Here is a 13,242-nt window from a genome sequence, read left to right as displayed (position 1 = left end):
TGTAAGCTTCCTAGTTCTATTCCTCCACTATGAGTAAAAAACTTCGAGGACACCTAAGTACCTCTTATGAGTTGTTAATGCGAAAGCATTAAAGGGAAGCTGAAGAGTCTGTCGAATTCAATAAGACGCTCATATACGGATGCGGGAACCTTACAAACCATGAAGGTAAAATTTTGGGGGGGATTTTTCACTTAGGAGCGACGCAATCGTTGGTTAAAATTGCGCTGTAGCTCCGCCCCCCGTCGAGCGCCGCGCGCTGCTGCTGACGCTGACAATGCGAGCGGAGACTGGAAACGGCGGCGTAGTGACGTCAACACTGGTGTTCCGCTCCTTCGCAGCCTCCGCGACCGTGCCTGACCGGGCTTATTTCTGCGTGCGTGCCGTCCTAATCTGCTTCGCAAGACCCTACATTCCTTTATTTGTGTGTATATAGGAGTGGTAGTTGACGTGCGCAGCATCAATTGAACTTGTAGGCCGATCATGCCGGCGTTCTGTGCAGCCTACGCTTGCACGAACACCAGCGGCCGCGACGATGTTCCGATGTTCCATTAGTTCCTGCGAGACAAGAAGCTTTCAGCTAAGTGGGAGGCTGCTTTGAAGCGAAACAACTTCAAGCGCTCAAGAACAAGTGTTGTGCTCTAACCACTTCCGTGACGATTACTACCGGAGTTTATCAATAATGCGTGCTTTGGTTCTCCTAAAAAAAACTAGTTAGCACGCTGAACGGAAGGTGAATGTTTATCGCCCACATTTGACGCAGGTTTCATCGCCAAGCGCCACAAATTTTCTATTCGCATGTGTGTTGTGAAACAGCCTGCATGCAGCTACCATAACGCAGTGCAAGCGTAAAGTTTGCATGTGTGGGAAAGCCTGCTCACGCCAAGACGCTGCACTCCCCCTTCTCTCGCACACATAAGAAACCGACCAGCTCACGTAGCCGACGGAATTCGCCGGTTACGAGTAGCGTGCGGATGGCGCGCTGATGAAGGTTCTATACTACGCGTGCTACAACAGCCGGTAAACTTTTCCCGCGTTTAAACCGTCTGTGTAGATTGCCGACAGCTTTGGGGCAGCGCACAAATGCTGAAGATCGCATCACCGCTTACGTTCTACGAGGAGGCATGCAGGAACATAACACTACAGTTGTTTGCCCGGAAACGTACTCACTGGAACGCTGAATGCAGCTTAGCAAAAAACATACTCGCCAAAGAACATTTCCAACACAAGGAGATGCTAACACTTCGCCTTCGATCGCGTGGAAAGCCATGCTTGCACCAGCATTTTTTGCTTCTTGGAGAGGCCGGCTCTTCGCAATCGCCTCGTACATGTAGTATGTACAAGTGTGTACGTACGTGTAGTATGTACAAGTATAAACCCCTTACAAGTGATCTTGCACGCGGCAGCGACAGCGCTACAAGCGAGGCGATGGCTGTCGCGTTCACTCGTCGTCTGCAAGCCGAACTCCACGCGAGCGACGGCTTTGAGCGACGACTTCCCGGAATGAGGGCAGCAATATACGCGCCGAAACTAGCGTGACGCATGCTTTATCAATTTAAGTTGATGTATTTTACTGACGAAGGAGCATAAAATATTTCTGAAGGGCTTGCGCTAGGTTCTTATTCTTGCACGTGTAAAATTCAATAGTTTGCTCGTTCCGTGCGACAAACAGCAGTATTTGAGTTATGTACATCCAGTTTCGGCTTCGCACAATTGGCTAGTCGCTCATAGCATTTCCGGGCAACGAGCGACGAGTTCTAGATTTCTAGAAACGAGCGATCGAGCGACAACACCGAGCGATTTGTTCAAGCGACGACCCATTTTGTCGCTCGAAGCCGTCGCCCGTCACCGTCGCGCGCAAGATCGCTCTCGTAGAGTTTGGACTTAACGCCGAACTCCTCAGGGAAACGCAAGTTCTCGAAAATTTCCATGACCGTCTCAGCAAAACAGCGCCAAACTACTTTGCACCGTGCTTTGTGTGTAGCGGCAGCAGTCGGTCCGGACGAACACCATTGTTGACGTCACGAGGCGGCCGACCAATTACATGCGGAAACGAGGCGCGCGAGCTGGGCGTGTCTGCTGCTGCACTTTTTGTCGAAATAAAATATGTTTGCGCTTTCTTTCACTCAATTTCGATGCGATATTCGAATTCAGAGGGTTGAAAACCACGGCGTACTGCTCTTCACTCATTTTTTCTGGAAAACCTTTCAGCTTCCTTTCAATGTCAAATTGAACACCGCGGAGCATTCATTCGTGATTTCCGCTGCTAGTAATGTACCATAACGGTGCGTGCTGCCCGAGCCAGCAAGCGGCACCAGCCTGCTGTGCCAGCGCCGCATGTCACCGACATCTTGCGCAATGAGAGGTCGTGGAAGAAGCAGTGGCCAGTGGCGTAGCCAGAAATTTCGTTCGGGGGGGGGCTCACGTTGCAGGTGGACCACCTCCTTAAGAGGAAACATTAGGTCGGATGCTCCTATCTAAATACAAGTAGAAGGAGAATTCGTTTTTCTCGGCAACCACTGCACCAAATTTGACGAGGATTGTTGCATTTAAAAGAAAAACTTAAATTCTAGTGACTGTTGGTTTCAAATTTTCGATTTAGGTCGTCAATATTTTATTGAAAAGTAGAAAAAATTTAAAATTTTCAGAAAACGATACAATTAAGTTTACAACTCTGTAAATCAATGAAAATTGATATCACAATTCTGTGAATTGCACACAATAGTACATCTACAGCGGACAAAATTGATATGTTGCGCATGAGTCTCAAAAAATTAAGTATTAGGGAAATACGGCTTTTGCAGTACCCATGTACATAACATAACCAATTCACGTAAGATACAAATTGATATATCGAATTTCTCCGCTTTGAATGGTGTGTGTAATGGATGCCGTTTACAGAACCGCGATATCTGTTCCTGATGCAGAGCTATTAATATTTAAACTTCGTGCTTCTATTTTTTTCAAACTTTCGAATTTTTCAAAATATTCTAAATAAAGTTCAGGCCCTAAAATGAAATTTCGCTTCCAACAGACACTAGAATTTAACATACTGTCTCAAATGCAACACATTTCATTAAAAGCGATTCAGGAGTTATATCAGAAAACCGTGTCTGCGTTTTACATGTATCTGAATAGGCCGCGTCGGAGTTGGGCCCGAGCTAAAGCTTCCTTTTAAACAATTTGCCTAGGGATCAAATACACGAATAATAACTGAATTTCCATTACCATAGATGCTGCAAACGAATCGTTGAACGCTACGCACTGTGAATACAAGTAAAATATGTATTTTTTCATAAAAGAATGTACTCGTATGTGCCAAAAATTGTGCCCAACATAACTGATGTCAATGCTTCCATGTATTTTGTCTATTTAATAAGTAAAGAAAATATCACACGAACTTTAGAACTACATCAGTTCGAAGCCAGCAAAGCAGCGCATGCCGCTGATATGAAAAATGTAAAGGCCATGAAATGAACAAGTTGAGGACAAATATGTTAATAACACTTTGTCATTCAAGATCCTTGTTTACATTCTTGTACATATGCAACGGCCAGTGAAAAATCTCAATGACGCTGCCATTTATTCTAATGTATTATGCAGCAGCAGCTGTCACCGGTCGCGTATCGTGAGTAATTGCACCGAAATTATAGTCGCAACAGAGACCACGTATAAAAAGCAGGAGTTCTTCAGAATATACGAGGGCGAGTCAAATGAAAGTGAGCCAATGCGAATATATAACAAATGGGGTACTTTAATTAAAAGTAGTCCCTATGAGCATTTAGACATTTGTCCCATTGACTAAAGAGTTGCGCGATTCCCGTCTCATAAAGGTCCTTGGGTTGCTGCTTCAAAACGTCTGCAACTGACTTTCACGACATCGTCCGAGACGAATCTGGTTCCCTTGAGCTGCTTTTTCGGTTGCCCCAAAATGTGGAAGCAGCAAGGCCACAGGTCTGAGCTGTATGGCAGATGATGCAGCGTTTCCCGCTTGAACTTTGCCAGTTTTGTATTAACCACGTCAGCGACGTGGGAACGGGCATTGTCGTGGAACAAGATGACCCCGTTCGTCAATTTTCCACGTAGTTTGCTCTTGATTGTGACACGCAGCCGATCCGGCGTTTCACAATATCGGAAACAATTGATAATCTCTCAAGATTTAGCAAATTCTATCAGTAATAGCCCCTGACGATCGAATAATAAAAGTCAACAACACCTTTCTGGCAGAAATGACGGCCTTTGCTTTCTTTGGGGAAGGTGAATTTGAATGTTTCCATTGTAAGCTTTGCCGTCGTGTTTCAGGCTCTTAGTAGTGGCATGATGGTGAGTCTCCGATCACAATTGCAGACAAGAAATCGTCACCTTTATTGTGATACCGGATCAGATGAGTAAAGGCAGCGCTGATCTTCTCCGTGTTCTGGTGGTGGTTCAAAATCTTGCGCATCCATTGCGCACACAAGAGCCGATAACCGAGATGTTCATGAATTATGGCGTGAACCAAACCGTGACTGATGTTCAAACACTCTGCCAGTTCATCTATGCTTATCCTCCGTTCTTGTCTAATCAGCTCATCAACCTTTGAAATTGTGTTGGAGGTGATTGCACGGTGGCTTTGGCCCGGTCTGGGATCGTCTTTGCAAATTTCACGTCCTTCTTTGAACCGTTTGTTCCAACGCTTCACAGTGGCCAATGAAATGCAATGTTCCATGTACACGGCAGCCATACGGCGACTAATTTCTTTTTGGGAAACACCTTCAGCTGTCAAAAATCTGAGGGCCCCACGCTGCTCAACTTCTGGAGAGTCCATTACGGCACGCAACCATGTTCAACCTAGTGTATGAGAGCATTAAAGAACATTTATCCTCACACCTGCGTGTAACTTTTGTAAATAAGAGATGCCTGTGTGCTACGCGCAGGCCTTGCAGATAATGAACAGAACCATAATTGCGCGGGGTGGGTAGGCTCACTTTCAGTTGACTCGCCCTCGTACATTAGAAATGCGAAGATGCAATGTAATATGCGATGATACAGCTTGATAAAGAGCAAAAAAGTGCCACTGGAAATGAAGTTCACTGCACGTATACACAAAACCTCGCAACAAGATATTTAAACATACGTATAAGTAAGTTTCCAATAAATCTACGTGTCTAAGAAAAAGTCACGGTATATAATGCGTCAAACAAGCAAATAAACATGTTGCGCAATCACAGATTAAAAGAATCCTAGATCCTGCCCCCATTCCATCCACTCCCCCCGATGTATCGCGCGCGACGGAAGGCGGCGCGCTTACTCCTCACTTTTCTCCCTTGCGCACACAAGACTGAGCCACTATCGTCGGCTCACCCATTCCCCCCCCACCCCCCACACGCTTTCGCTCGCACATACAGCATACGGTGCGGGGTCACGATGTTATCGCGCTTGGACTTTATGCGGAACATGAGGGCGACGGCGACGGCAGGAATGCGCCTAGAGTGTCCATATAATTGCTATCGCAATAATATAATAAGAGTATCCGGCAGCTGAAGCGTCCCATGGCCCATTACTTTCCGCAAAAGAAGTAACAAAATAGCACTTTCACCATGCGACAATTCGCTGCACCGCAACAACGCTTCTTTTTTCATTTTGTGGGGCGGGGGAACGGTAATGAAAAAAAAACGCAATGAAAAGTATGTTGGTCACAATAGAATGCCTACTTTGGGCAACTGATATGGCTATTAAAGGAATATCGAAGAAAACACGAGACGCTTGGTCCACCAAGAACCATGCGCATACTGCCCGGTATCCTACACCGGCGAGACAAGACTTTCTGGAGAGGCTGCGCTCAAGCGAACGCGCTGCAATCCGTCGAGTCCCCACAGTGATGGCGGCTCGCGACCATTGTTTCTTTTTCTCGTCTGCTAGCTAGAAAGCCTCCAAAGCTCTGCCAGGCGAAAATGCACTCGGCCAGAGAAAACCAAACGCGCACCGAAGTGCGCCGCGCGGTGGTCGGGGCAACACGAGAAAAACGCATGCGCTCTGGCTGGCTCTGGCAGCGCGCGGGTACGGGAGCGAGAACAAAAAAAATTGAAGAGGCTCAATGTGTCCTCGCGATTAAAACTCAAAGTACAAAAAATAAATAAGAACATAGTTGCCTTGGCTGGCTTTAGTGTCGTCACTGGATGCTTTGGCGCAGGTGAAAAAAAATATTTTTTTATGTGACATGACGGCACGAATGAACCACCACAACGCTTAGTCTCATCGGGCCTCGCTGCGGGCTTTGTCATCTTGTCTGATAGCGTGTTCATTTGGCTTGTCTCGTTGTATGGCCCGATGTGCGACTTTGGAAAAGTCAATGCACCTTTGACGTCAAATATTTATGGGAGCATTAAACTTACAAAGTTGCGCAATTGAAAATCTAAAGCACACGTTTGGAAATGTCAATGCACCTTTCACGTCAAAGTTTATGAGAACTTTATACCCATGAAGTTTCGGAATTGATATCCACGCGCTCCGTAAATTCCATGATAGAGTGTAGATTGCGCGGCCTCCGCGAAATGCTGCGGCGAGCCCGTTCGACATGAAAACATCCTTGAAACTTTGTGCTTGAATGGGCCTGCTTGTGTTATGTGACTCCCGCTGTATGGGCGTTGCCGCGAAATTCAGCCCGAGTTCGCAATTTTCGCGGTAAAATGGCTTTTCGAGCGTGAAAAAGACGCTCTAGCCAAAATCTAGAATGATTTCCGGCGGCGGGGGTTGCTTTTGTCGGCGGTGCATGGACAGCACGAAAAAATTTCCGGGGGGGCTGAAGCCCCATAAGCCCCCCCCTTGGCTACGCCCCTGGCAGTGGCCACCAAGGCCGGCAGGCACCTGCAGCAGCTACGCCCAGTGGCGGCGAGAGACAAAGATACGCACCGCGCGCATGCTTCTGAGAACGAGAGGGAGGGTGACGTAGCGTCGCAGCGATGCCCTCTCTCCTCACACTAACCCAGGCGCGCAACGCTGCAACAGGTGTCCCCTTTCGCTAACTCTGCTCCGTCGAGGCGTGCTCTTGCCGCGGCGCCGTAGCCAATGGGAATGCGAATTCAGGTGCCGTTTCGCTTTTACAGACGACAGATGCCGGCTTTTTCGCTCACTGGGTCATTTGAGGCTTTCGTATCAATATCCTTCTTGTACAAATACTTGATACGACCTCCAGCGACCTGCATTGAAGCAGATTATAGAGGGGTGCTATGCACGCCGCCGTTGACACTCCGGCTGACACATGGCCGTGTCACCGGCCTTGTGCACAGCACCCCTTCATTTTTAACTCTACACCCTCGCCGCTAACACACCTTCAGTTGTTGCCGCACCCACCCGCCTTACTCCCTCTCCCCTTAGGAAGAACCCTACCTATATATACTGCGCCGAGGAAAACATATGTCGCCTTGAAGAAGACAAGTCCAGTTATCGAAACTTATGCTACCGCTTCTACCTTGCTCTTGTTTTGTTCATTGTCTTTAATTTAGATCTCCTGCATTCCCCGTGTTTTACCTGGAATTGCCTACATTGAGCGCTTTTTCTTATGTAATTGGCTGAAAAGAGGCGAGGGGCTCGCTCAAGTGGAGAGGGTTTCGATGGGGCCGAGCCAGCGGACTGAAAATAGGTAACCGGATGAAGAGGGTGGTAGCGGGGTCTGCGATTGGTCCGCTTCCCCTCACTTAGCTTCGAATGGCTGGTCGAAAATCACGGCGATGATAAACGGAAGGTTAAAAATGCCGCCAGAACGGATCCTCAACAAAGAAGAGATGGCAGCGCGATGTTGTATACGTGCCTGAAGGGCTCAATGACGTTATACTGCCACGCAAAAAGTTTTATTATACGCAAACAATTTATGCTCCCTGGCAGGTGCGAGTCGCGAGTGCCTGATCGATCGGCGTGCAGCCATGTTCTATTCCTTTCAGAAAGGGGCAGACTCCGGCTGTTCAGAAAAAAAATATTCAGCTTTGTTCGGCGTAATCAGGCATCTTTAACGCGTACACATCACTTTGACGTGGTAAGTTTTCACGGTTGTGTGACGTCGTGGGCCAGACAGGTGAAGTGGGTGCAGTCCGAAACCTTTTGACCGATAGCAGAGGGCTAATGGCAAAAAGCCGTCGAATCAGGAATAATTATTTTTCTATTGTTCAGTCGAATCACGCATAGTGTGTACACGTCATATCAGATGAGGAGCTGTCGCGGTTTTCGTGACTCCGCGTAACAGACAGGTGAAGTCGGGGTGGTCCAAATGTTTTTGACCAATCGCGGAGAGCTGACTGCAGAATTAGGATAGAAAAGTTCGGAATAGCTTTACGTTATAGCACCCCATGTTTGGTTGTTTAGTTAGTAATTTAATGTTTGCAAGTTTATACAGCCCATAAAACTACTATCCTTACTTTGTGCAGCAGTCTACTAATTTTCAATCGCAATCTATGGCTCAGATTTCGGGCAAAGCTGCGACTTTTTCCTTAAGGGGTGTTAAACAAATGTAGATAGCAAGATTGCTATATGTGTGGGCAAAATAACCACCTCATCGTACTCGAGTAACAACCGCTTCTACATTTTGGTGTCTGAACGCAGGGATTAAAACCTAACACCACGCGATTGGTTACCGTGTTAATTATGCCACCACGATTTTCATCTCATTTCGCGTTATTGGAAACGCAGCTCAAGGGTAATAATCTCAATTTTCTCGATAGCTGACGGCAAGAAAACGATTAAAACCACGTTCACGCAGTTCCGCATGAGCATTTCTTCATATCGGTGATGAATATTTCGCTTAATCCCTTCTGAGGTAATGTTAATGAGGATTGCATTCAATCTACTAGAACTGATGTACACGTAGTCTGAGTTGCATAAAAGGCACCACAACTGGTCCTTCGAATGATGCCATCTAAGGGCTGACAGGCAATGCTGCGCCATAATGCAGACTTCCCAACAGCGGCCTGCTTATACGTGGAATAGTAGGCAGGTGTCTCACATGTGATCCATTATGTCGGGCTGAAACCTCACTCTTTTTGTTTGTTCAGCAACAATGTCAAGCGGACGCGAACTCTGTTTCCTCTTCGAGGAACAATGGATTTCGGTCACCACTGGTTGATCAGTCAGTCGACTAGGTGGAAATTGTGAAAGAAGTGGGAAGATTGTTGCTTGTAGCATGAAAAAAAAAAAGAAATAGAAAGAAACCATGCCTACGTATGTACCACCTAAGCGTATTTTTTTCTGTTTGTTTCTGCAGTGTGTGTATGTGTGCGTGCATGTGTTTTCGGTTGTCACTTCTGTAGAGGGCTTACGAGCACGGCTGCTTTTCACGTGAACGGTACTTGCGCGTATTTAGAAGACAGAACGCCCACCTGGAACCAAGTGTGGAAAGAAAACTTAAGAACCAATAAAAGAGAAACAATAATGATAAACAAACAGGGTGACAACCGCGGGACTCTAGCGGTGCTAGCAAGTGTTTCTCTTTCAAAATTTCCTGAATCGCATGCTGCTATTGTAAAACACTAGTGCATGTCAGTGAACCCTCAAGTGCAATTTTCTGCACCTGTGCCCAATGGGAGCCAGCAAGGCAGGCTGTCATTTAATGTTTTTCTTATTTACACCACATTTTCGCCCATACTGAACTGACGGCCCTAAGTCAAGCTTTTTTCGGCTAAAACATGACAGCGTGCACTGTTAATTAAATTAGAAGTTTTAGGTGCCAAACTACGATCTGATTATGAGGCACACCGCACTCGGGATGATTTTGACAACCTGGTGTTCTGTAACGGGCAGCTATATGTAAGCACAAGAGCTATTTATTCCAAAGTATTTCCGAGCCTATCGCCCTGTTTCATGGACCGGTATGGGGGATAGTGAAGCCTATCTAACCATTTTTGTGCGCCAATCCCGGTGATAGCTGTATAATATTATGGGTCACTAGGATGACTGGACATGTACCACTGGGTATTAGCTTGCTTCATACCTTATATCTTGCCATTACAAACATTCTGGCTGACTTATACATACAGGGTGTTCTAAATTAAGTTTTATGGTTTTCTTAAAATTAGGCACTGTGAGGCACGCGAAGACCACCTGTGCAAATAAGTTATGTGGTCAGAGTGACACAAAGTGAGATGATAATTATCGCTGTCAGCAGCCCAATTAAATAAATCTGAATAATTAACTTTTTGTTGACTGCAGTAAGTGGTTAAGTTTGTATTGAAAAGTTAGAGGCAGTCGTGTTTCTACACAGTATCAGTCGGAAGAATTTTTCTAGCGTGTCTGTGTTCCGAGATATGCGACTTCAAATTTTAATTGTCATTTGCACGATTACGCATGCAAGATAGAATCGGCGCAAAGCTCCTCCCTGATGTGACGCGGCTGTTGCGGGCCGCGTTTTTTCTGACAACGGGGCGGAGGCATTGGCAACGATGATAACTGTCCCCGTTCCCCTCTTGGCTGGCGAGATAAAAAAATCGGGGAACCCGGAACCGCTGTCGCAACACACGACCGCGCAGCCTGTAATGACGGCGGCAGCTACCATGCCGAGATAATGGCGCGAGCGGAGACGCCGGAGGGAAGTGCGCGTGCGTAATGGTGACTAGACGAGCGGGCATGGCCCTTGCCTGGGCCACGCAAATAGAGTGACTGCTGATTTCCAAGCATGGGAAGTTTTATTGAAATCAAGAGCAACAACTTCACGGCACACCGCGCTGTCATATCTTGATTTCGCCAGCCGAGAGGGGAAAGATAACAGTTATCATCTTTGTCTATGCCTCCACCCCGTTGACAGACTAAACGCCGCACGCAGCAGCCGCGTCATATCAGGGAGGACCTTCCCGCCGATCCCAACTCTGTTGCATGCATAATCATGTGAACGACAATTAAAATTTGGAGTTCCATATCTCGGAGCACAGACAGGCTAGAAGAATTCTTCGAACTGATACTCCGTAGAAATACGACTACCTCTAACTTTTCAATATAAACATACCCCCTTACCGCAGTCAACAAAAAAATAATTATTCAATTTCAGTTAATTTGGCTGCTGACATCGATAACTATCATCTCACTTTGTGTCCCCTTGGCCACATAACTTATTTGCACAGGTGGTCTTCGCGTGCCTCCCTGCAGTGCCTAATTTGAAGAAAACCATCAAGCATAATTTTGAACAGCCGTTATAAGCGCTACATCCCAGTATCTCTGCATAACAGTGAGCCACCATAACAGTTATAATCGTACGACATTGCTCTTCAAACCCTGAATGCTCCGCATTGCATAGGCGTCAACTGTGCCAACGTGTTGCATTGTCGCCCTCATCCAAATGCCGCCGCCGCCGTCACGGCGGGGATCGAACCCGCGAAAGCCTGCGCTGCTTTCATTATTCTTAGTGTACGCTCTTAGTGCTGTTGGTAATGCATGCCTATAATAAATTGATCTATTGGGATAGTAAAGCGTATGCTTTACAAGAAAGTGACTTGTAATTGAAAAGTGACTTGTGATGAAAAGTAATAGCATGTGACATGCCTTAATGACATAATTATATGTCTCTGGCGTGATATTTCTGCTCTTGAGTGGTTATATGTTTACTGGTAGTGGTTCCGTCTTTGCTGCCGATGCAACATTTCCTAGGCTTGAATTCTGGCGGGTGGCGTGATCAAGTATCAGCCACCTAACAGGTAAATGTGTCCGGTGTATGTGTAAAAGTTGTAAAAGCCTGTTGAACTTTAGAGGTCCCTTCTAGAGGTCGCTTCTTCATGTATTCAAAATTTATGCTTTCCTCTACGCTCTTCCCACTGCTTTGCTCCTCATGAAAGTACAAAAATGCATCGCAGGTATCAATGGGATAGTTTTTCATTTCTTGCTGTGGTAGCATGGCGAGTCGACTCTACAAACCAAGATGCAGCAGTGCTACACTTGTCGCGACATTTCTTACAGCTACTGGCGCTTGCTCAATGAGATGTTATGGCAAGAAAGTGACGCCAGCAACTCGCAAGCTATATTTGGAGCCTGTACCATAAAAAATCATACGTGAAACATTCACAACGTCCAGCCTGTTTCGGGCTCTGTCGATACTACAATGTCTCACAAGATCACGCCTAGGAACGACGCAAGTGTTTGTTTAAAAGCCCGTTTTAAACCACACAATGAGCGGTACTCAGGAGTTTCGCCTCTGCTTTTCTCAACGGTCTGTGTGATTCTGTTTGTGTCAAGGCACGCCTCTACTGAGTGTGTTCAGGTACGGCCACTGCTAGCGGGAACATGGGAGCCCGTTGAAGCGCTCCGCGGAGCGCCACCACCGATGCCTCGTGATATGTTGCTGTTCTCGACGGCAATGAACTTTTGTGACTAAAATGTAATTCACACGACAGGATAGATGGCCGATCCAGCCAACGTCACAACACCGGAGTCGATGCTGCCAGTGTCAGGTGTAGCAGCTCGACGACCTCCTCGGAGTAAATTGGCAATCCGTACCGTCATGTAAATCAAGCCTAAAAGCCAGGTCGCGAACGTGGCTGCATTCTTCTTGATGCAAAGGCCATAGAAAGCGCAGCTTTATCTGCACTGCCGAGAATGAAGGCTAGCTAGCGCACACTAACATTTCGCAACCTCAGTGGGTTTATGGCAAATACTGAAAACACACTGGCGCAATTTGTATGATGCCAACTTTTCATATGGCCTTGTTCTCCGTAACACTCTATAGGGAACTACCGCGTTTTCGCGCCACTTCATTTCTTCTTCGAAAATCGCGGCGCAATGACTAGAGATGGTTCGAGTGCTAGAGGATGAACACTCCGCGACAGTTGGCAAGGTTGATGCGACTAAATATTAGACGCTACATGTTGTCGTTCGCCCTTTACACAGAAGCTGGGTATGTCACTTCTGGAATGCCTCACTGGTCCTTGCTACGTTGAATTATGCCACAGTTGTCGTTGAGAGCTATAAAATCCAGCGCTAATCGCATCACGGGCTCAACCAACACAGGCTGTATGCTTCGTCCTACAGGGGCGGAATCCTCTGGCGATCACTCTCAGGGATTTTGGAGTGTTCGTGAGACGGCACTGTACCCGTCGAAATATACAGCCGATGGTACAATTGGTACTGTGTGAAGACAGCAAACTTGGAACAGCGCCACAAACGGTTTAAGCATAAATGCGGACGCGTCTGGAGCCGAGATAGGCAAAATGGCCGTAAACATATTCGCGAAAGTCATCACCCAAGACGTCACCCCAGCTGTTTTCCCCATAGTTGTTCGCATAGCCGCATGGCTGC

Source organism: Dermacentor andersoni, chromosome 6 (genome assembly GCF_023375885.2).
Source record: "Dermacentor andersoni chromosome 6, qqDerAnde1_hic_scaffold, whole genome shotgun sequence".
Taxonomy (NCBI): domain Eukaryota; kingdom Metazoa; phylum Arthropoda; class Arachnida; order Ixodida; family Ixodidae; genus Dermacentor; species Dermacentor andersoni.
Note: the sequence above shows the minus strand (reverse complement) of the source record.